We start from the raw sequence: 23,805 nt of genomic DNA on the forward strand, positions 1-23,805 counted from the left end.
TATTTACTTCACTTTCATAATAATGTATTGAATTTTCCTGATCTTTCACACTTTTTGATCATTTTAAGTTCATCATTTTCATCATTCATCATTTTAGAGTTTTTTAATATTACGTTTCACCTTACTGTTTCTGATTTTTTTTTGACATCTTGAAGTTTTTGCATTTCTGACAGTTGTTTTTGATGTTTTGTCATATTTTAATACTTCGAAGATATTTTATTAACGCTTTTAGGTATTGAGTTTCCTCTCTTTTTTTTTAACAATATGTTTATTTGACACGGTACAATACACACAATGTTCAACGGAGCCAACTAAAAGTTTCTCCTCTTTGATATATTTTATTTGGCATTTTGTGCATTCGTGATACCTAATTTATTTATCCTTTAACTTTTTTTAAATCTTTTATACTTTTCACATCATGCTTGACAATTGACAATTATGTTTTATCTTTATATGGCTTTATTTAAACAATGACGCTTTTGACGCTATTATATATTATTATATATTACTCTACTGAATTTTTTTGGACAATTACAGGTCGGACTCGATTATATATAGTCTCCGATTTTTTTTCCACTAGATATCACTAGATATCACTAGATATAATCGAGTTTTATATATAATATATACTATATAAAACAACTATATAAACTAACTTTTTTACAGAAATGATGTGTTGTTTTCGAATGAATAAGAAGAATTTTATTTTTGACTCATCCCTCTAAAAATCCGAAAACACATTTCTTACAAAAAAAAATAAATACAGGGTGTTAGAAAGCTCATTTAAAATCCTTCAAGGGGCGATAGAGGACCCTATTTGATGAAAAAAATCCTTCCAAGCATATGGCCAAAATTCAACTACTGCAGAGTTATTCACTTTTTTTCAATTTTCGGTTATGTTTGCCTTTAATGAGGTCTAGCACAAGAAATATGATAGTTAGCTGAATTCTGTGAGTTTCGTTGGAAAGCTGAGAAAATTTCGTAATCAATAATGTCTAAAAAACGTCAAATTAGAGAAAATAAGATGCACTTAAATAGGAAAAAATGGGAAATCAAATGATTTTTGGAAATTTAACTGAAATTTTCTCTCTGAAATGTGTTATAAACATGGATTTTGTTGTTAACTAAATTAAACATTGAAGTCTACTCTACAAGTTGTTTTTTGACACCAAGCATCTAACACTTTTAGTTTAGCTGCTATTTCACTTGAAAAGCAATAAGCTGCGCCTTCATTCAACGACGCATCTACATTAACACAGTGGGCAGAAAATTGTGAACCCTACAACAGTGAATAAAGGAGCAACTTTTTGCTTTTAAAGTGAAATAACAGCTAAACTAAAAGAGTGAGATGCTTAGTGTCAAAGAACAACTTGTATAGTAGACTTTAATGTTTAATTTGGTTAACTACAAAATCCATGTTTATCAAACATTTCAGAGAGAAAATTGCAGTTAAGTTCCCAAAAAACGTTTGATTTTACATTTGTTTCTTCCTAAGTGCTTCTTATCCTCTCTACTTCGACTTTTTTAAGACATTATTGATTACGAAGTTTTCTCAGCTTTCCAACGAAAACAACAGAATTTAGCTAGCTATCATACTTTTTGCGCTAGATTTCGCTAAAGGCAAACATAACCGAAAACTGAAAAAGTGAATAACTATGCAATAATTAGATTTTTGCCATATGCGTAGAAGGATTTTTTCATCAAATAGGGTTTTTGAAAATTTAAATATTTGTAAATTTTTCTTCTAGTTTTTTTTTTAAATTTTTTCTATTTTTTTTCTATTTTTTTTATCTTTGAAATTATTTTGTTTGGGTATTTTTATTTATTTTATTTTTAAATTTTTTATAAAATTTTCAAAATTTTGAACATGTTTTTTTTTATTTTTTTCTTCTTTGCGTATTTTATGGATGTTCTCTTACGACATATTAGCTCTAGACAAGTCATATTTGAAATTAAAAAAAAAACAACTTTTTCGCTACTATATATAATTGAGTCCAAAATTATATATAATCGAATCATATATAATCGAGTCAATATATAATAGAGTCTCTATATAATCGAGTCCGACCTGTACCGTTTTTTTTTTTTTTTGGCATTTCATTTTATATCTGTTCTACCGTCCTATTTCTTTTATTTCTTCGGTATCCTTTGGTAGCTTTGATCATTTCTTTATATTAAAAAAAATATTTTGGTGACAAACTTTTTTGGTATGTTTTTTTTCGAACCAGTTTTGCCGCTTTGTTGACTATTTTATTTTTACCTTACTTGTTGCTTTTTAATTTCTTTTCTTGTCAGCTTTACGTTTTCTGGCAATATTTATTATAACTTTCCGTTTGATTTTTCGTCATTTGTTTGGCATTTATTCGACATATTTTTGACTTCTGAATAGATTTTTTTTAGGCTTGACAATACATTTTTTCGAAATTTGTTTGAATTCACTGAGATTTTTTTGACAATCTTTCAATTTATTTGCTGTTTTTGCTATATTTTGATATTTTTATGTGTTTGATTGAAACTTTTCGACAAGTTTTCTTTCATGCTCTTGAATTCATTATATTCTTCAGAGAATTTTTTTACATTGTAAGATAGTTTTTGTTATTGTTCTTCACGTTTTTAAACAATTTCGACATTATTTTTTATCTTTTTATTTTTTTTATTCACCTTTCGTTTAATTTTTGATACTTCTTGTATTTTTTATTTTTTCAGAATGTCTAATCCAAACCACCACCAAGCTTTTTTACGTCTTCAGTTTTTTTTACAAATCTTTGAAAATTTTCGCATTTCTGTCATTTATATTATTAATTTTACGTTTTTAGCAATATTTATTTTATGACTTTAGTTCCATGAGATTTTTTTTTGACATTTTTTCAATCTGTTCGCTATTTTTTACAATTTTTCCTAATAATTATGATGTTTGTTGGTGTTTGATTGAAAATTTCCGACAAGTTATTTGCACGCTGTTGGACTAATTTGTTTATTCTTCTGGACTTATAAATTTTTTTATAAGAATTCCTGGAGAGATTTATATTTTAAGATATTTTTTATTATTGTTATTCCATTTTTAAATACCTACTCATTTCGACATTATTTTCGATCCTTTTCTTATTTCAATTCACTTCTTTTTTATACTTTTTGTATTTTTTTTAGAATACCTGATCCAAACCAGAACCAAAGCCTTTAACTTTCTTCACTGCCGCATCGAGAGGCAAATAGAATTTTGTTCAAAAATTTGTAGAAATTTGACAAATGAGAGAAATAAGATGAATATATGTGCACCAAGCTGTTGAATAATGGAGCGATTACCCTATTTAGCTCGGATGAATATAGCGTCAGTTGAATTCAATACAGGCACAACTCAAAATTCATAGTTTCGAGAAAAACGCGTTTGAAAATTTGCGTCAGAAATTTCTCATTTTCGTGAGAAATTCAAAATTAAAGACTTCTCATTTTTATTGAATCCATTTGGGGCTATCATGTGCTTTTAATAAGCAAGTTATAAGAGTTGTAACCCCATTTTTCGATCTTTTTAGGGATATTTTAGATTTGTGCAATAAAGGCACATCTACTTATATTTCTGGAAATATTGTGAATTTTGAACAGGTCTTTGTGAGATGAAACTTTATAGTATTTGGCATCGTTTGCCATCAATAACTCAAAACTGCAAAATTTTGAGTTGTGCCAGTATTGAATTCAACTGACGATACGTTTCATATTTTTGTTTTTTGATTGAATCAATAGGAAGGAAAAAATGCAGTGGTCTACCTGCGTCTACTGCGTTTAGCTCAGTTGTATATTTTGGCAGTGTGACTCTTATGCGTCTATGGGCAGTTCAGTTTTTACAAATTTTTAGTAAATTGTCGCATTTCTGACATTGATGCAATTTAAAAATGGTGCAGATTTTTTTATGTTTGTTTTATTCCTATAAACCTTTTTTTGATTTTTGGTATTCATGCACGTTTCTGCTATGTGACATTTTCAGAGCATACTGGAAGTTTTACAAAACAGATATGACCGTTATCGATATTTTTTATTTAATTCTAAACATTTTACATTTTCAAAAAAGTTTTTAACAATGCAATATATTTTAAAATTTTTATCCCGCATCATTTTTCTCTTTTTTTTTTGCACGGGGGATGCGCAAAAAAGACATGTAAAAAAAATTTTGTGACCGTGTGACTTTTTTGAAGTAGAATACTTCTCTCAGGAAGTTCGGCTACATAGGGATGTGAAATGAAAATTTAAAACCGGAAAAAGTGAAAAATATGTCCAATTTCAAATGCTAATAAATCGGTTATTATTCGATGGATTTCCTTCGTTCTTGTAGCAATAGATTGGAAAATCGTCTAAGATTCTTCCCAAAAGAAGATAATAGTAATTTTATTATTCACACTATTGTACTATTGAAAATAGTCAAGTCTTGTCAAAACGAAAAATTCGACCTCTGATTGGTCGTTATATGATTGCTTCCCAAGCACGGTCGACAGAATCATATACCTTGCAATTGAAAACATCCTATTTGGCCTATATAAGAGCCTGTTTCAGCCGAAGCCGCTCATAATAGTTCTAGACAGCGACAACAGCAGTCGTCCTTCCTTAGCAGCAGCACTAGCTCTGTGGTTGGTCACCACGTCTCAGGAGCAGCGCGGTTCTTCTCAGCATGTGTCGCCAAACTGCCATTATTTCCCCCGTGTTGGGGCAGCATGAAGATTGCCATCAGGAAATCCAATTTTAAACATCAAAATGCCTTTTTCAAGGCAAATAAACAAGTCATTGAAAGTTAATAATTTTTGACAACGCAAGCAAGCATTCTGTGTTGGATCCTAGCAATTTAAATCTGTCGCGCCCGTCACAGTGCATTCACACAGTGCATGTTGTCCGTGCATCTTAATTCCCCCACTGTTAGGGCATCTCAAAGGTTGCGATCAGCAACCGATTTTGAACCACAAATTGCCTTTTTCACGGCAAATAAACAAGTAATTGCAGGTTAATAATTTTCTGGCATCAACACAAGCAAACATTCTGTGCGGGATGCAATCAAATTCTGTTGTAGTTGTCTAATTTTTACTTTATTTAGTAAACTCCCCACTGTAAGGGAAGCGCAAAGGCTGCGATCAGCATAACCGACTTTGAATAACTAACTGCCCTGTTAGAACGCATTCACAAAAGCAGTTAGTTCGACTATGCAGAGCCAATATGAAGTCAATTCAATCAATCAGCATAAACAGAATTTCGTCGTCTCCCAACTGCCAAGTTGCAACATGATGCAACACGCAACAGCGAGCAAACGTAATCACTTGATGTTACAAGCCGCAATACGGTTAGGGGTAAAATCGTTGCGTGTGTGAGAGCACCATCGGTGTTTATTCGCTGGATACAAAAATCAAATGCGAATTGTGGAATTATTCGTCTGAAGAACATTAGAAAATGGTACAACTGACAAGAAAGACGTGGTCTATTTCGTAGCACCCTTCGGCTATAAAAAAGTGTTTCTGGGAAAACTAGATACATTCATTAGTCGGAAGATGAGCTGGATGGACCGTCCACAACGTTGACAGCAGTAGCAGCAGATATCAGCACTCAGCAGTAACAGAAAATAGCAGCGGGTTGCGCCTGTGGCTGCCTTCAAATTAAACAAATCACTTGCCCTGTGGTTGGTCACCACGTCTCAGGCCTCTGCCAGGCTGAACGCCAACGCGAGCGATCGGGCGAGATTTTTTCCGTACATCAGTCGGCACTTCCTCTAATGGAAAAATTGGATCATTTTGTTCAGAAGAACATTACTGTCGGTAATATTACACAAATGCGATTGCATCATATCCGATATGGAATTGAACAATTGTTCTTTTGAGGACAAATAAAACACTTAATTTGAAGAGTTAATAGCTTTGGGTACCAGTAGCAGTATGGTAACAGCCTCAGCGGTAGGTGCAGCCGTTACTTCCCTAAGGCCGATGTTATAAGGAAGTAAATGGAAGCGGCACGGCGAAACAGTTCGGGTGTGCTTAGACGCACGTCATTTTTCGTTGTTGATATTATTCCCCACATGAAACGACGCGCTTTCGTACGATAGCGGCTGTATTAGGGGTAGATGCATTTGCCAACACTTACTCCAGTAAAGCCGTGTCTAATTTTCAATGTGAAAACACCTTTTTTTTTGTGTTGGCCGTGCGCATTAGGCCTCTGCCAGGCTAAACGCGAAAAGCGGCGTGAACCGATTCGCCGGCCGTAGGTAGAGCTGTGTAAAAGTATTCTACTTCAACCTTGCGGTCGTGGCTTTGCACACAACCCTCCTGTGATTTTTTTCACAGGGAATGCTTCCCGTGCAAAAACAAGCGGAAAGGAAAATCGTGTTATTTCGAGAAACCGTGCAGAAAAGGCATGTAAAACCAATCCGTGTAGAAAAAGATCGTGCAAAAAGAGGATCCGGTGTAACTACCTACTTTATACATGCTTTCGACATATATACTTTTTTGACATTAGTAATTGCATATTTTTGTGAGTTATTCATCAAACTACTCAATGACATTTGTGGTGTTCCAGAAACGGACCGATTTAGTTATTTATGTGGACAAAAATTGTAATAATATAAACAAAATTTAGTTTAGAAGATGCAACAGTATATTGCGTTACTGAGAGCGCAACGGACTGGCCATGTGCACCGCTAGGCTGGCAACACACAATGGGAGGTAAGGATTCCATTCTCTCTTATTAGGTGTTGGACCAGAAGACTGCCAAGGGAAGGTTCGAAGAACTTGGCACATGTTCTGAAATTTCAACTAATCTTTCTGCTGGTTTACTAATAATAAAATATGCTAATCATCACTAGCAGTAACATACTTGAAATCTCTACAGATTTTGCTTAGCAAGGGAATATCTATAAACATTCTATACCGTTATAACCAGGCTTCAGTAGAAATCGACTCTTCAATCTTTGTTCCCTGATAAAAAATATGCCGGAGCGATCAATTTAGCTGACTTGAAATATTGCAATCGTTCGTTTTGGCGAATCCTGTTTCGTGCTCAATGACCTACTATGCTGATAAAAAGTACCGTTCAGATCCAGATCGAGGAGATTTACTCTGCCCACATAGGTTTAAATTTATGCCACAAATCACAATGTTCTTCCTTGCATTGCGACTATAAAATTTCGTGTTGATAAAATTGGCTAACTTTGATGATGTTTTCGTTCAGAAATATTCAAGTAAAACTATCGGTAGAATGGTACAGGTAGCCTACTTGCATTTCGTGAAGATTTCTTTTAATTTCTATCCTCATGTTCAGGTCAAGTGCAGTTGATGATCGCTCGCACATATCGTTCGTAACCTAGTTTTGTTTTGGTAGACAGGGGAAAGACTGGCAACCAATGTGGTTGCCGTAGCAGCAGATTAACATCGATGTCTACTCATAAAGCATTCGAAGCAAGTCTCTTCATAAACTAAATGCTAAGTAGCCATTGAAGTTCAACCTCATTTTCCGCAGCCATACGGTACGTATTTTCCCGATGGCCATTAACGAGCCGTGACCACGTCTCGGATGTGCTCTTTAGCCCCCGCCCCGCCTCCGACCGTTCGCGGCTCGGTACCACGGGAACGAAGCACTACATGTTAAAACGGCAGCCGAAACTGAAGCTGGCACTTAATTTTCGCTACTAATTGAATAAAACCGACTCAACTGAACCGTCCACAGTTTATTGCATCCCAGCTTCGAGCCCGGCTGTGGACCGAAGCAGAACTTTGAACGTTCCAAACGGCGTCGATTGTATGTTACGTCTCCTGCGAACTAGAAAGTAACGGCAGGATGCGAACAATGGCCGGCACGGCACTCGAGTGAAGAAGACGCCAGCCGAAATCGAAACCCATCGAGAATACGGTTTCAACCTTTGCAAGTACCGAATGGAACGGAACGGCGCAGAACGTGCGAAGCTTAAAAGCCCTTTCACCAGGCAGTGGCGCGAAGGAAAGCCAAAAAGATTCACAGTTCCACACTGGTTGATTGCTTCATTTTCCAGCGAAAATTGCACACATCAAAGTAACCCGATAAGTCCGGAGGGTACATTGTTTTATTTTTGTTTATTTTCTCCTTCTCTGTAATAGCTTATGGCGCCAATGGGTTCCAATCGAGGCAAACCGTTTTGCGGTGTTCTTTAATTATAGAATAATGGAGCCGTGATGGGCCAATGAACTAAGCTGTACTGAATTCAGCTATACACAGTGGAAATTTCATCGAGGAAGTGGCAATTTTAACACAGCCAACGCTCAACCTTTCGGCCTTAAACACCAACTCAATTATCATAAATTGAGACGACCCTTAACAAAGTGCCTAGAATTGTGCATAAATCAACTTCCAGCCAGGGATTGAACCCCCAACAAATCGATGATCGAACACACTGGAGTAGCATTTTACGCTAAGGGGATCGAGTAAAATATAGAAAACTGCGTAAAAAGCGAATACAGTGTACTTCATCTGCTTGCGCAGTGTGGGTGCAAGCAGCAGCAAACAGTTACCTTTGTACTTGCCTCACCTCAGCAGCGCAATCCGGTAGAACTACTTTCGAATGCAGCCGAACTGAGCAGGCGCCTCAACGCCACAAACACATCCGTGCAAAGTTCAAGATCTCTGTCTTCTCCTTATTTACAGCAAGCTAACATGAGCGCAACGTTAACCAATAACATTATTCATGGCGCAAGAATGCCGGAGAGTTCGATTTCTTGAACTTGAAAATTATTCAATCGCTCGTTAGCTTGGCTCAGAACCAGACTCTAGACGGAAAGAAAACCCACTCTCAGGTTGGACAGATGTCGAAGGCGAACTTCAGTCACAATCGTTACCAGCGGCTTAATGGACCGCCAATTGCAGCAACACTCCGATCCCCGGTCCAAAAATTTGTGGCCAAACAATAACGAACCTCAAGGGTAATTCAATTTCGGACTCAAATCTGCCAACAACTCACTGCACTAACAACTCAATTTCAGGGTAATGATAACATGTTTTTAATAACGCACAATTGAAGCGAAATAAAATAACAATCGGTTCGCATTGGTTAGCGATTCGAAAATAGATCAAATGTGCAAAACAAAAAAAAACACCTCACAACACCTCAACAAATAGACGCAGATTGGCAACTGCCCCCCCTATGGACTGCTTCTACAGCAACCACACATCATTCATATCCACCGTTCGAGGCATACAATACAAACAATAAACACGTTAATATTTATAAATATGAACGAATAAACACAAAAATGGTTTACAGTTTTTTTCTGCACACCTATGCTGTTCTCCGGCACTGGCAGCACTTTTTCATTCACCCGCTTGGTGGAACCGTACGGTGACGTCATCGCAATTGGCCGAGCGCGGGTTCGCTTTCGTGTTGCTTGGGGACAAACTCGAAAACATATGCTGCGAATTTATCTTATTATCAGAACTACCTTGCCCTTTCTGGTTCCTTAACCCTATAGTGCCCAAGTTAATTTCTAGACGGGCTTCGGCAAAATCACTATGAAACATTATAAACACTTTTTGAGTATTTATTGAAGCTTTTCAGAGGGTTGACTGAAGCCCGCCAAATGGCGGCATTGGGCACTAGAGGGTTAAGGGGTATGCATCTTTGTGTTTCTTGATTATTTTACCAAATGTACTATCAATGCTCATACTAAGTAATACAGTATGGTCTTTTTACACGGTTTTTCATGCGGGTTGCTTTCCTCAATTACTCAAAAATGGTACAAGATATCGACCTCATTTTCATCACGTTTTCTGTTTTAGGCCAAAGGTTATTATTATTACTTTATTAGGGTGGCTTTCAGCCACAGACTGGTTCGCCACCACCCAAAGGTAATCAAGTATCCGTTTTCAAAAAAAAATCACAATTTTTGGTGTAAATACTGAAAATTTTAAATGTTGAACGTTGGTCTCTAGATTGACAACTTTCATATTCAAACGAGGTTCAAACATTTTAAAACGGTTTTCTTTGTTATATTCGCAACTTAAAAAAAGTCTTTTTCACGCGATCTCATACAAATTTGGAACGCATCCCTCGTGTAAAAAAAAACTTACTGTATTCTATTTGAAAACAATGGCCTTACTGTATTCTATTTAATTAACAATGGCTAAGCATGCTTCGATTGTCCCAATCTTTGGTGGAAACACTAATTTCCACGCTTGTATTTGTGCAAACATCAAAATACAAATAAAATATTCAAAATAATCTATGTCCAAAAACGACAACAATGCACAGAAATATCATGAATATGAAATTACCAGTGTCAAAACAGTAAACGTCGAAAGCATGTAAAAAGTATTTTGGAAAATGTTGCAAAATTAAAAATGTAGAAAATATTCTATTGTTCAAATATATTTTGCAAATGCAACATGATCAAACTAAAAATGCCGAGAAAGCAAAATCAAACATAAAAAAATCTGCACTTTCTCTAAAATAATATCAATATCAGATATGCGAAAATTCAAAAAAAAAATGCAAAAAAGACCGCAAAAGATGAGTTCGGTTCATATATTCTAAAAAATTACAAAAAGTATCAGAACTAAATCAAAAAGTGAATTAAAATAATAAAAAGCTCGAGAAAATGTCGAAATTAGTTTTTAAAAATGTTAATAACAATAATAAACACACACACACATACAGAAAATGCTCAACTCGTCGAGCTGAGTCGTGTGATATATGCCATTCGGCCCTTTGGAGCACTTTTATACTTTCGATTTTGAAAGTGATTGCTATACCTTTCTAGGAGAAAGGCAAAAATATCTCAAAATGTAAACAAGTTTACTCCAAAAAGATCGTATTTCTTGAAAAAAGACAAATAAACAAATGAGTTCGAAGACATGGGAAAAGCTTTTCAAGAAGTGTCGATCAAACACCAACAAAAATCAGAGATATTAGAAAAAATGTCGAAATTAGTCAGAAGCAGTAAACAATATTTAGAAGAAGTCGAAATATGTCGAAAACTAAACGAAAACCCAAACGAAAGGTTCAAACAAATATTGCCAAAAAAATTGTCAAGAACACGAAAAGACGACAATGTACCATTTTGAAAGCACCAAGTCAAAAAATAACCAGTAAAATGGCAAAAGTGTTTAGAAAAAAAAAAAACAAACAAACTAAAAAAGAAGGTAAGAGTATTTTTAAAATCCAATATCCCAAAACTTACGAAAGAAATATAACAAACGATGTTATTAAACAGGTAAAAAAATATTTAAGAAATAAAGGAAATTCTTCAAAGGAACAAAAATAAATTGAATGCAAATGCAAATAAATGCCAAACATATCGAAAAAAAATCGAAACTGTCATAAAAAGTTAAAATCGAAAACAGTTGTCAAAAATCTACAAAACAAGGGTAAAGTTTTTAGAAAATACAGAGAAATATCAAGGCCGACGAAGAGAAGAAAAAATGTCAAAAATATCGAAGGATAAATCAAATTTCAAAAAAAAACTAAAAGAAAAAAACAAAACGAAACAGAGAATTATAACATCACGCAAGCCTTGGCCAAAGCAAGCAAAACCTTGGGTGCTACATTCCAATTTGGAACTCGACCTTCTGTTTTCTTATACACAGACTTCGCAGCCAACTGTTTAGTGTACAGGACAATTGCGGGGCTAGCACTACGATCCTACTGACACTAACAGTACCTCCCGAGCCGAGACTCGAACCCACGACAACTAGCTTGTTAGACTAGCATCGTACCTCGAGACCAACTGGGAGGTTTTTAACATCATAAGTGTCATAAAACTGTCTTCAAAGTGGTAAAAGCTCACAAAAAATCAGAAACAATATTTCCAATAATGCGAAAACTAAAATATCAGAAACGGCGAACAAACGTTATATAATACACTCAAAACATGTCAATAAATATAAGAAATGCCAAAGAGATAATTAAATGTGAAAAGTCAAGAAAAATGCAATACACTATTAAAACGAAATTGCTATGAAAATTAACGAAAAATAAAAAAATGTCACAGTGTCATCAGCAATCATAAATTTAAAAAAAAAATATCAAAAATCTCAGAGAATTGAAGGAAAAGTCAAACGACATTTGAGAGGAAAGTCAAAAAATGTAGAAAACATGTAGAAAATGTAGAACAACATTTAATAAACCAATGTGAAAAAACATGCCGAAAATGACCATAAAACAGATCAAAAAGCCAAAATAATTTCTAAAAGAAATAAAAAGAATGGGTTTCGAAAATAATATAAAGAAAGAAGCATCAAGCCGCTTCGAAAAACATGATATGAAATATATAAAAATATAAAAAATCTATATAAAAGATTAACACAAATACAGAGACGACACGAATGCACAAAAATGCCAAATAAACAAACGAAAAAAATTTACTGTAAAAAATATCAGAGACATTTCTTAAAAGTGTAAAAAGCCAAGGAAAATCAAACACAATTTTTGAAAAATATAACAAAAAGGCAAAGAAAAGACGAGAAAATCGAAGAGACATCAAAAATAAGTCAACAGAATGCCAAGAATGTCTTCAGAAAAATCGAACGATTAGTCAACAATACATCAACGAATATTGTCGAAAAATACGTAGAAAATGTCTACTCAGCTGAAAAGTGTCAAGAAAGGCTACAAAACAAGTGAGCAGAATGTAAAAAATACGTTGGGAAACATTCCAAAAATGCTAAATATTAAAAACAAAACAATAAAAAAAATATGACAAAAAATTCTTATGAAATATGAGAAAGATAAAATGAAAAGAAAAAAAAAGGTACAGAAAACGCAATGCAGTGTAACAATAATATATATAAAAAAATAAAAAAAAAATCATAGCAATGTGCTCAAAACATGTCTTACAAATGTGAAAAACGTCAAACAGATTACAAAAATATTATACGATTTACGGAAAATACAAAAGAAATCAAAAGTTTTACCAAACAAAAAACAACGATAATAAAGCCAAAATTTTGAAGAAAGTGTTAATAAAAGTGAAGGAATAGTCAGCAAAATTTCATAAGTATATTTTAAAAACAAACATCAAAGTTTTTGAGAAGATTTTTTGAAAAGTCAAAATCAAAACAAAATAGTCCAAATGCATGAAAAGAAATGTCCAAAATTTCAAGCAAAACAACACAAGTAATTCAGAAAGAGCAAATAAACCTTCTTAGACGACATCGATAAAATACGTAACGCAAAAAAAACTTATTTTGGATCGAAAAATTAAAAAAAAGTCCAAAAACAATTACGAAAAACGACAAAAAAGGATCAAAACAAATCAAAAGCTAAAACAAATCATAGCACGAAATATCATAGCATACACAGTTGCACAAATTCGTAGTTGGTGCCAACAACAATGCTCTGTTTACGAGAACAAATAACCCTTGATCGTTAGTAGTGACATGAAATTTGGGAACTAATTACATGTTGCTCCACAAGTGTTAGATGTCTCCAGCGATTTAGCATCGCCCTGGCCACTTCTTTGCAACTGTTCAAATGGGAAAAGGAATGTTAATTTAATATTTGCTTAAGAGAGCCGCACCAAACTCAAAATATGCCAAGATGGTCAAAAGGTAACACAAACATATCAAAAAACAAACGAAAATGTCGAAAAGTATAGCCAAGTTACCTCAAACATGTCAAAAATCAAACGAAAATGTTAAAAAGTATTTTCGAAGTCTGCGTGCTTTGTCAAAACATGTCAAAAAAATTGAAAGAAGTTGAAAATTTAAAAACAAAAGACAACTGAAGTAAGAAGAAGTCGACTTAAAATAGATAATTTGAAAAAATATAATTGAGGCAACAAACTATGTTGAAATGGGTAAAAGATAAATTGAATTAAAAGAACTACACGAGACAAAATTAAATGTCAAAAAATATCAAAGGGATAATATTGTCGAAAGTGTCACAAAACTCGAAAAAGTAGTCAAAATATGTTACAAATAATAGTCTAAAAAATAGTTTTTTGTCAAAATTATGAAAAAAAAAGTAAAAAAAAATATGAAAAAAAATGTTCTAATAGTCAAAAATAAATCAAGATAAGTGAGAAATATGTAAAAAAAATTTAAAGAGAGATGACAAAAAGAGCAAGAAGCCGCCATAAAAGAGATGATATAAGAATATATAAGAGATCAAAATATATGTCGAAAATATCAAGAGATGAAATGAATTTAAAATGCACAAGATGTCAAATGAAACTTCGATACCGTCGGAACAATAATAACTTTAAATATGTCACAAATGTTTCCAGTAACAAAGCATCAAAAGCAATTATCCAAAAAATAGAAAACGGGTGTCGAAAAATATCAGAAAAAAAACAAATGTCATATCAACAACCTCAAAAAATTGTCTTACAGATGCACAAAAGAGTCAAAGAGATGTCAAAACTTTTTACGACTTGTACCAAAAACATAGAAAAATCGAACGAAAAGTTTAAACAGTTTCGTCGAGCAAATATTATGAAAAAACTGATATAAATTTTAGGAAAGAGTCAATAAGGATTAAAAGAGTAGTCAGCTAAATGTCAACAATATGTTGAAATACACTAAAATTTTGTAAAAAAGTTAGTTAGAAAAAAACAAATAAAAAATGTTAAAAATTTTAAAATAAGAAACTACAAAATATGTAGGAGGAGTAAAAACAATTTTTTAAAGTTGCGAAAAGTATAAAACAATGCAAAAATAATTGTCAAGAAACGTAAAAAAATGAAAATAAATAAAAAATAAGATAACAGGGCATACCCAATAAAACGCAAAACCTATCAAATGAATCAAAAATCAAACGAAAAGTGGGTCGCATTTCAACAACACCACCAACAACGGTGGCTTGTTGAAGAGGGTGTTTTAAAAACTAATGAAACTTACAACAGTGCTGCCGGCATGCGTGTTTACAGAGAGGGCGTACTAATTCTAAGGGTTCCAAGGCGTGACTTTATTACCTGCAAAATAAAGAACGAGAAGAAGATTTGTTAACAAATTATTGCAAATTTCGAAGAAGTATAAAGTGAGTTTAACATCGTGCCGTGTCAAATAAACTATTTAAAACTAAATCGAGTTTAGCGTAGACCAAATTACTTTAGTAAAAAAAAATCAGAAAATACAAGGAGATGACGAAAACGATTAAATGGTGCCAAAAATAAGCCAAAAATCGAATCAATAATTAAGAAACATTATTTGAAGAATATTTCTACAAAAAGGACCAAAAAGGTCTCAAAAACTGTCAGCAAATTCGAAAAAATATGTTAAACAGGCGTCCACAAGAAATGACATATCAACAATCTTAGAAATCATCTTACAAATGCACAAATTGAACGAATACAGTATCGCTGTTTACGCATTGCTTTAGGTTGTATGCATTCCACTCATACGATCAGTTTAGAAGTGTTAGCGGGCGTTCTCCCCTTGAAAGATCGTTTTTGGATTATCACTTCTCGCATTCTTGTGAAAAGTGAAATTTTGAATCCTATGATAATAAATAACTTTGAAAGACTTGTTGAACTTCAATCTCAAACTCGTTTTATGACTGTTTATTTCAATTACATGTCTCAAAATATCAACCCTTCTTCATTTCCTTTAAATAATATTTACTCATTAGATACCTTTGATTCTACCCTATTTTTTGATACATCAATGTTAAATGAAATTCGTAGTATGCCTGATCAACTACGTATACAACAGATTCCAAATCTATTTCGTGAAAAATATCAAAATATAAACTGTAATAATTCATTTTACACCGATGGTTCTTTTCTCAGCTCAGATCTACCGGTTTCGGTGTTTATAACAATAATTTATCCGTCGCTTACAAACTCGAAAGCCCTGCTTCTGTTTATGTCGCAGAGCTGGCTGCTATTCAGTACACATTAAGTATTGTTGGAAATTTGCCTAAAGACAATTACTTCATCTTTACGGACAGCCTCAGTGCTATTGAAGCTCTCCGATCGATAAAAAGTATAAAGAGTTCTTCGTATTTTTTGAATATAATACGCGACCATTTGAGTACTTTATCCGAAATAGCATCACAAGTTACATTAGTATGGATCCCTTCTCATTCTTTATTTGAGGGCAATGAGACGGCAGATTCATTAGCTAAGATCGGTACGGTACATGGTGACATTTATGAAAGACCTATTGAATTCAATAAATTTTTTAGTTCTATACGTCGAGAGTCGCTCATGAACTGGCAAAACTCTTGGGACAATGGAGATCTAGGAAGATGGTGTCATTCAATTATTCCAAAAGTTTCTTTAAAACTTTGGTTCCACAAATTGGACGTAAGTCGTGATTTTATTTGTATGATGTCTCAGCTTATGTCCAATAATTACTGGTTCAATGCTCACCTTCGTCGTATAGGACTCACAGAGGATCACCTTTGCACCTGTGGCGAGGGTTACCACGATATTGAACATGTTGTTTGGTCATGTCCGTTATATCGTGAAGCTAGATCCAATTTAGAAAATTCTCTTAAAGCTCGGAATAAGCAACCTAATGTCCCTGTTCGTGATGTCTTAGCAATTTTAGATTTCCCATATATGCGTCTTCTATATTCCTCCCTAAATCAATTGATGTTCCTATTTAGTACACTTTTGTTTTCATTTCAGATTCTATTTACGCGCTTAACCAGGAATAAGACGTTCCCGAAAATATATTTGGCTCTTGAAGCCGCAGGAACCATATTTATCAAGATTGTGTTTTATGATTTGTAATTTATTTATAATTGTATTATTGTATATGAAAAGATGAGAGGGTTTTTATGCCTATTTCGGGAGAAATATTTATCAATTTTACTCAAGAAGGCTTTTCCCTACTCCAATAATTATTTCGGCCCCGTTATGCTCTTTGCGATTGGGCCTTCATCTTAATACATTTAATTAGAATAAAAAAAAATGCACAAAAATGTCAAAACTTTATACGAATTGTATCAAAACCACATGAAAAAAAATCCCAGAAAGTTGAAGTTTCGCCAAACAAATACTATCAAAAAAAATCGGAAAAGATGAGAAAAAGGTCAAATACAGGTCGGACTCGATTATCCGGAATATCAGGAAAAAATTTATTCCAGATAATCGAGTTTTCCGGATAATCGAATCCCAGAAAAATTATTCAAATTTGCGATTATCGAACGTAAAATAAATATTTCTTTTTGTTATTTTAGAAATTATTTCTGATGCAAAGAGGGGCTCATTTCAAGATGGCTTGACAAAGTATTTTTTTTAATTCTTTTAGCACCAATATTTAGTGGTTAATTTGTGGTTTCGAAATCCAATTTGTGGTAATTTGTGGTTGAGAAATTTCTGAGAAATTTTCAGAAAACTGAGTCAAGCCATCTCTGAAAATGATTTCGCTTCAAATGAATCGGACAACGATGATATATACATCCATCGAAAGCTCTTAATTTGTGGTTCACAAAAATGTAGTTTTTGTAGGCATAGTTCATATTAAAATAAGTAAAAAACTATTATTTAAATTTTCGAACATTGTTTACCTCTTGTTGTCTACACCGACCGTACGCGGCGTTGGATGAGCATTGTACTGGCACCTGCCGATGTTAGTGCTAGTGGGTTATCTAGAACATATCGACAGTCGTTCATATACACTAAGGTCGTTTTTTACGCGGGGGATGCGTTCCAAATTTGTATGGGTCCGCGTAAAAAACGACTTTTTTGAGTTGCAAATATAACAAAGAAAACCGTCCTAAAACGTTAAAACCTCGTTTGAATATGATAGTGGCCAATCCAGAGACCAAAATTCAATATTTTAAATTTTGAGTATTTACACCAAAAATTGTGATTTTTTTTTAAAACTGATATATGATCACTCGTGGCCTAAAACGGAAAACGTGATTGAAATGAGGTCGATATCTTGTACCGTTTTTCAGTAATGGAGGAAAGCAACCCGCGTAAAAAAAACGCGTAAAAAGCGACCTTACTGTATACGACATACAGTTGTCGCTGCCGTTGAAAGCTTTTTTGTTTTATTATTCAGGGGGTAGTTGTAGTAGCATATTCCTGAGACGAGAAAATATCGAATTTTAAATCTAGTCAGGACTCACACCTTTGGGCATTTACCATGCGTTTCAACCGTTCCCTACAGTTCTAAGGCCCATTCCCGATCTTCAGGCATCATTCCGGTTTCTAAAATACCCAACAGTCGAATACAGTTGCGTAGTTGGTTACCAAAATATTATTATATTTATCGAAACAAAAAATTGTTCGTTATTATTATCAGGCTGTAATTTATTCCAAGAGTTAAAACGTATGTTCTAATAGATTTTAACATATAATAGATTTTGTATGAGAAAGACCAGATCACACCCCTAGGTGTATTAATTTAGGTTTTTTTTTTCAAACAATCGGTAAACGGCAAAACTACATTTCCGGAAATGATTCGACCGAAGATCGAGAAAATTACGCTCGCATGTCTACGTAAAACTTCAGTTATCTTGAGGAAATTAAAGTGAAACACACGGAGGCTTGCCAACTACAAATATCTGCCAATTGATCAACATTTGCATTTCGCAGCAAATCTGCACATATAGTATCCCGGCTGTTTACATACTGTTTCACCTAGAAATACTCAGAGAAAGAGATTCGCGGTGAAAAAAATCGCCAATTCGGCAACTGGGTTTCATATGCCAGAGGTGCCAGATCTCTTCTCAAAGCGCAATGTTGAACATTCGACTTGTATAATCGGTGGTGACGGTGAAAGTCCTTAAGAATAGTGATTAATATTTTATGCTTATGTTTAATTTTATACACCTTCACTTATTTTGTTACCTATACACAAGGTTTGTTGAACTCCGGGTAAAAATCACTCATCCATTGGCAATAGAACAAAAAATCGTATAGAAATGAACACGTTCTTTTTTGTACCTGATTGCAATACCTCTCAATGTTGTGTTACCTTTCTTGTTCGTTTGGCTCCAATTTTGACGGTTCGTTTGGCTCACCGCATATCTCTCCCTCTGAGTATCTCTAGTTTCACCATACTTATCGCTACACGAAAGCTTTCTGAGAAAAAATCATCTTGATGGTCTACCAGCGCCGCGTACGGTCGGTGTTGACAACAAGAGGTAAACAATGTTCAAAAATTTAAATAATAGTTTTTTAATTATTTTATTATGAAGTATGCCTACAAAAACTTCATTTTCGTGAACCACATATTAAGAGCTTTCGATGGATGTATATATCATCGTTGTCCGATTCATTTGAAGCGAAATCATTTTCAGAGATGGCTTGACTCAGTTTTCTGAAAATTTCTCAGAAATTACTCAACCACAAATTACCACAAATTGGATTTCGAAACCACAAATTAACCACTAAATATTGGTGCTAAAAGAATTAAAAAAAATACTTTGTCAAGCCATCTTGAAATGAGCCAAAGAGGGGCAAAAACTTCAAAAGCAAAAAAAAATAAATAGGACATTGATTATTTTCACTTAATTACAGCATATCCCAAACATGCCGGAAGTGACATAAATGGTAACGAATATGCCAAAAACAGTACAGGTACAGGTGAAATTTTGACATGAAAATTAAAAACGAACATCGAAAAAATAAAATTCCGGATGATCGAGTCTTCGGATAATCGAATCGTCCTGTACATGTTAAATCGTCAAAACAAATCAAATATTTACCAAAATTACAAATCATAAAAAAAGGAATCAAAAACAGTTGTCGAAAAACATCAAAACAGGATAATATATTATTAAAAAATCAAATAACAAGTCATGCCAGCAGAATCACAAACTGTCAAACAAATTTAAAATGTTAAAGATATGTCGAAAATGAGTTAAAAACGTATCAGAAACATGTAGCAAAATGAACAAAATAATTTCAACAGAAATATTTCAACAAATCGAAACAGATTTTCAAATTATGTCAAAATATGTAAAACTATAAAATAGCAATGACAGCATGAATGAAAAATTGAAAATATAACAAAACTATCTGAAGATAACATGAGTTGTAAAAGTAAATGAGTTCACAGGCACACTACCAAACGAATGTGAAAAATTTGAAAGAAAAATATCAAAACTGTTTTAGAAAGTTACCAAAACCATGCCCAAAATAGAACGTATAGTTCAAAGAATATTGTCAAAAAACGTAAAAAAGGTCACAAAAACAATCACCAAAATAAACAAATCATTTTGTGAACAAAAAATATCTGAATTTTTTAATTAAAAATATGTCTAAAATTTCGAAATAAAAATGACAAGAGCAGTATGGATCTGCAATAAAAAAAATAGAAGATAAAATAAGTTTGCCATAGAAGTCGAAAGATAAATTATATTTTATTAAAAGCATCACGAATAAATGCAACATAGAATAACAAACGAATATCGGCATGAAAGAGTCTTGAAAATGTCTCTAAAGTGTTAAAAAATATGCGAGTGTGAAAGAAGTGGAAAATGTCATATTTTTTATAATGTTCAATGATATTTTTATAACAAACATGTCAACAAGCAAACGAAAAGTTAAAGAAATATTGTCGAAAACCGTCGAAACTGGCAAAAAATATTCAAACGAGCCAAGAATGACAAGAGCAGCAAGAATGAGTGATACAAAATATATGTCAAAAATATCGTGAGATAAAATAAATTAAAAAGATAACATCAATGCACAAAATGTCAAACTCAAAAACTGCCAAACAAATGTAAAATCTTGAGAAATTTCAGAAATGTTTTAAAAGGCTAGCATGAACATGTCAAAACTAAACAAAAAGTTAAAAAAAAACCTGTCAAAAAAATTGGCAAAAAAAAATAAAAGAATGTCAAGAAAGTTCACAAAATCAGTTCGAAAAACTTAAAAAATATACTTTTTATCAAGCCAAAATTAGTTATAAAAAAGCAAAAAAAGAAAAAAGGATAGTTAAATGTGTCATAAAAAATCAAGAGATAAATTACAATAAGATGAACATTCAAAGGTTCATAAGAATTTAAAAAATAATAAAAGAAATTTTTTTTTTTCATCTTTAAAATAATATATTTAAGGTACTTCTAACGTTTTCAGAGTGCCAAAAAGTATAAAAAACATCAAAATAATTGTCAAAAAACGTCAAAACAGGTGTCATAAAATAATAAATCTACATCAAGATACATGTTATAAACATCGATAAAAATATCGATTCAAAAAAATAATGTCGGTTCTCTCTTTCCTCTTCATTTCTTATTTTCTGAATTATTCATAATCGTTTTTCGATTTGAGTTTCTGGCAGCACGGCCATTGGTAGGCGCGTTAAAAAATTACTCCGTCATATTTTCACGAGTGTATTTTGCTGGATTTGTGGAAAAAGAGTCTGCAGTTTAAATTGACATAATAGTTCAAGTTTGTATTGTGTGAAGTTGGCATGAAAAAAGAACGATATCATGTGAAAATCGTCCGGTAAAATGTGTTTTATTTTTCTGTTTTTTTTTTTGTAAGCCAACATTCAACGAAGAAAAAAATGTCAAAGTGTTACGTCATACAGTGGCAAGTGCTATAGTAAATGTTGAACGAAGGCGGAAGGAAAAGGGTCGAAGAACCTATGTAAAGCTAAGTATTCTGCTTTTATTCGTTCAATTATTGTTTCATATAACTAGCGCCAGTTAGAAAAAATTGTTTCAATAAGAAAGCGCTAGAAAGATAATTCTAATTGGAAAATTTTGCTGTAACACCTGCACTGTCTGTCTGTAGGGATGTGCAAGTTGTTACGTGTTAATCGATATTTCTTCGATATATACACAGAACAAAAATATTTTAACTTTAAAAGTGAAATAAATCTACAAGCAGTAAGTGTTGTGTTTAGTTTTTGCGTTTCATGCGTCTCGGTTGAGCAGTGCACTGACGTCGGCAGGGATTCTTTAAACACCCTGCCTGCGTTGTCAATTGCCGTTTTGAAAATAATTGGTCTATTTATTTGTTTATTTTTTTGGTAGATGCCAATCTGGGTGCATTGCTTACAATATGTCGAGATTTATTTTAGCATGGTTTTGTGGAGTCGTTTCATTTGCTAAAGCTCTGCTTGAATAATCAGGATTGCCCCAATAGGTAAGAGCTTTACCATTGTACACGCTGGCTCTCACAACACCGAACGGTTACGAACATTTGGCCCAGTTTTATACTCTTGTTTTATATTTTTTCTAGCTTTTGAACAAATATTGAAACACATAAACAATTTTTATCAATTATGTGAAAATCTTGTTGGTCGGAATAGCTACTAAATTTTGATTGCGATTGCTTTGGCATTTTATCAATCAACTTAGAACTCTGTCTTGTTCGATATGCATATTGCATTTTTTTTAAAAAGTTTGAGCTATGATTGCATGAAACTTTGCCAGTTTTTATATTCAGTAGGTATCTTAACTTTAATACAAAACAAAAGATTATCGGGGCGAAGCACCGTGTCCTCTCGCGTATGCGTCGGTGAGAGGAAATAAAGCGGTCGTACATAATGCTTCGGTGTAAACGTGTCTTCGGCCTTGGTGAGCTTTGCTCATCTAAGGATTATACTGCCATGAGATGACAATGTGACGTAGATCCAAGTGATCAGTTTTTCAGTACGGCCCAAAAACGAAAGAATTCTTCGTCACTTTTGTATGGAAATGTGTTCCAACGTCACTTTGTTTTTTTGATTTTATGCAACGTACGAATCAGTAACAACGAAAAGAAAGATACCAAAAGATAGATCTTCGAATAATGAACAAATTGGCATGAAAAACTCATATTCGAGAAAGTGGCACTTACGTCACTTTGTCATCTCACGGCAGTATAGGTGTATTGTGATTTCCGAGATTTACCAAATCATTATTTCGGAGACTGTACGCCCGTTGGTTCTTTTTTAGCACGTTACGATTCAGAGTAGGTTTCGTTCGTTCGATAAATGTTGTAATTATTCAATCGCGTTAAAGACAAACCCTGCATGGATGCCAAATCTATTCCTTTTTTTCCCGGTTCCCTTTTTTTTCCTTTTTTGACGTTGACTAACGTCTATATCGAAGTTAGGCCCCTGAATTTGAAAATCTAGTAATTCAACCAGGGAAAACCAGAGAAAAGTGGTCAGGTTTTTAGCGCTTATTTTGCAGTCATCTATAATCAGGTTTTCGAGGTTTTGGCATCAATCGATCAGAAATTCTTTTACGGTTAAATTTATGTAACAAAAACAAACTTTTGTTTGAGATACACTATTGAAAAATTGGTAATTAATATCGATTGTCTAAATCATACCGCGCAGCCAATCACTACCTCTCTTCCCAAGCACAGTCGACACTAACGGATACAATCGATCTGACTTTGTTGTTATTGTTGTGGTCACTTTCTGTTTCCGATGTTTATGCTGCTGCTAGCGGAAAAAACCTTGCAAATATGCGTTTTTTTGTTGGTGTTAATATTACGACAGCGGCCGGCGCACCTTCAAGAAACATTTGTCTCTACCATTCCATCATCTATGTAGCCCCGCCTTCTTTCTAATTATCTGACGAAGCCTTGGTATAAAACGTATCGTTCGAACATTTTACCCCATCAGTTTCATTACTAAACCGTACCGGATACATACGGACGCTCGGTGTTAGCAGCTAAAAGGAGGAAAAACAAAATAGTACCGGTCATCTCGTGCCGGTTTTACCCGTAATGCTGGTGGCTACTGCAAAATACTAAAATGGCTGGAATTCTGGACGGAAACCAGTAAACAAGAAATCGGCAACTGGCACTTTTTGGTGCCTCGCAGTTTTATAATAGAAGCGGTTAGTTGAATTTTATGTTTTACAATTGCTGCTGCTAGCGGAAAAAACCTTGCAAAAATGCTTGTTTGTGTTGATGTTAATTTCACGAAAGCGCTAGGTGTTAGCAGCTGAAAGGAGGAAAGACAAAA

The 23,805-nt window shown here is 33.7% G+C and overlaps 1 protein-coding gene across 8 annotated transcripts in view; it reads right to left on the reverse strand.

Annotated features, from left to right (window-relative positions):
- Nucleotides 1-23,805, reverse strand: part of LOC129725904 (putative polypeptide N-acetylgalactosaminyltransferase 9) — a 205,657-nt gene that overhangs the window by 119,417 nt on the left and 62,435 nt on the right. The window contains exon 2 of one of the 8 annotated variants that reach the window (XM_055682330.1): nt 14,824-14,897. The exons of the other annotated variants lie outside the window; for them this stretch is intronic. The gene's annotated coding sequence lies outside the window, so the exon portion shown is untranslated. The remainder of the gene's footprint in view (nt 1-14,823; nt 14,898-23,805) is intronic. 8 annotated transcript variants of the gene reach the window in all.

Source organism: Wyeomyia smithii, chromosome 2 (assembly GCF_029784165.1).
Source record: "Wyeomyia smithii strain HCP4-BCI-WySm-NY-G18 chromosome 2, ASM2978416v1, whole genome shotgun sequence".
In the NCBI taxonomy this organism is placed as follows: Eukaryota; Metazoa; Arthropoda; class Insecta; order Diptera; family Culicidae; genus Wyeomyia; species Wyeomyia smithii.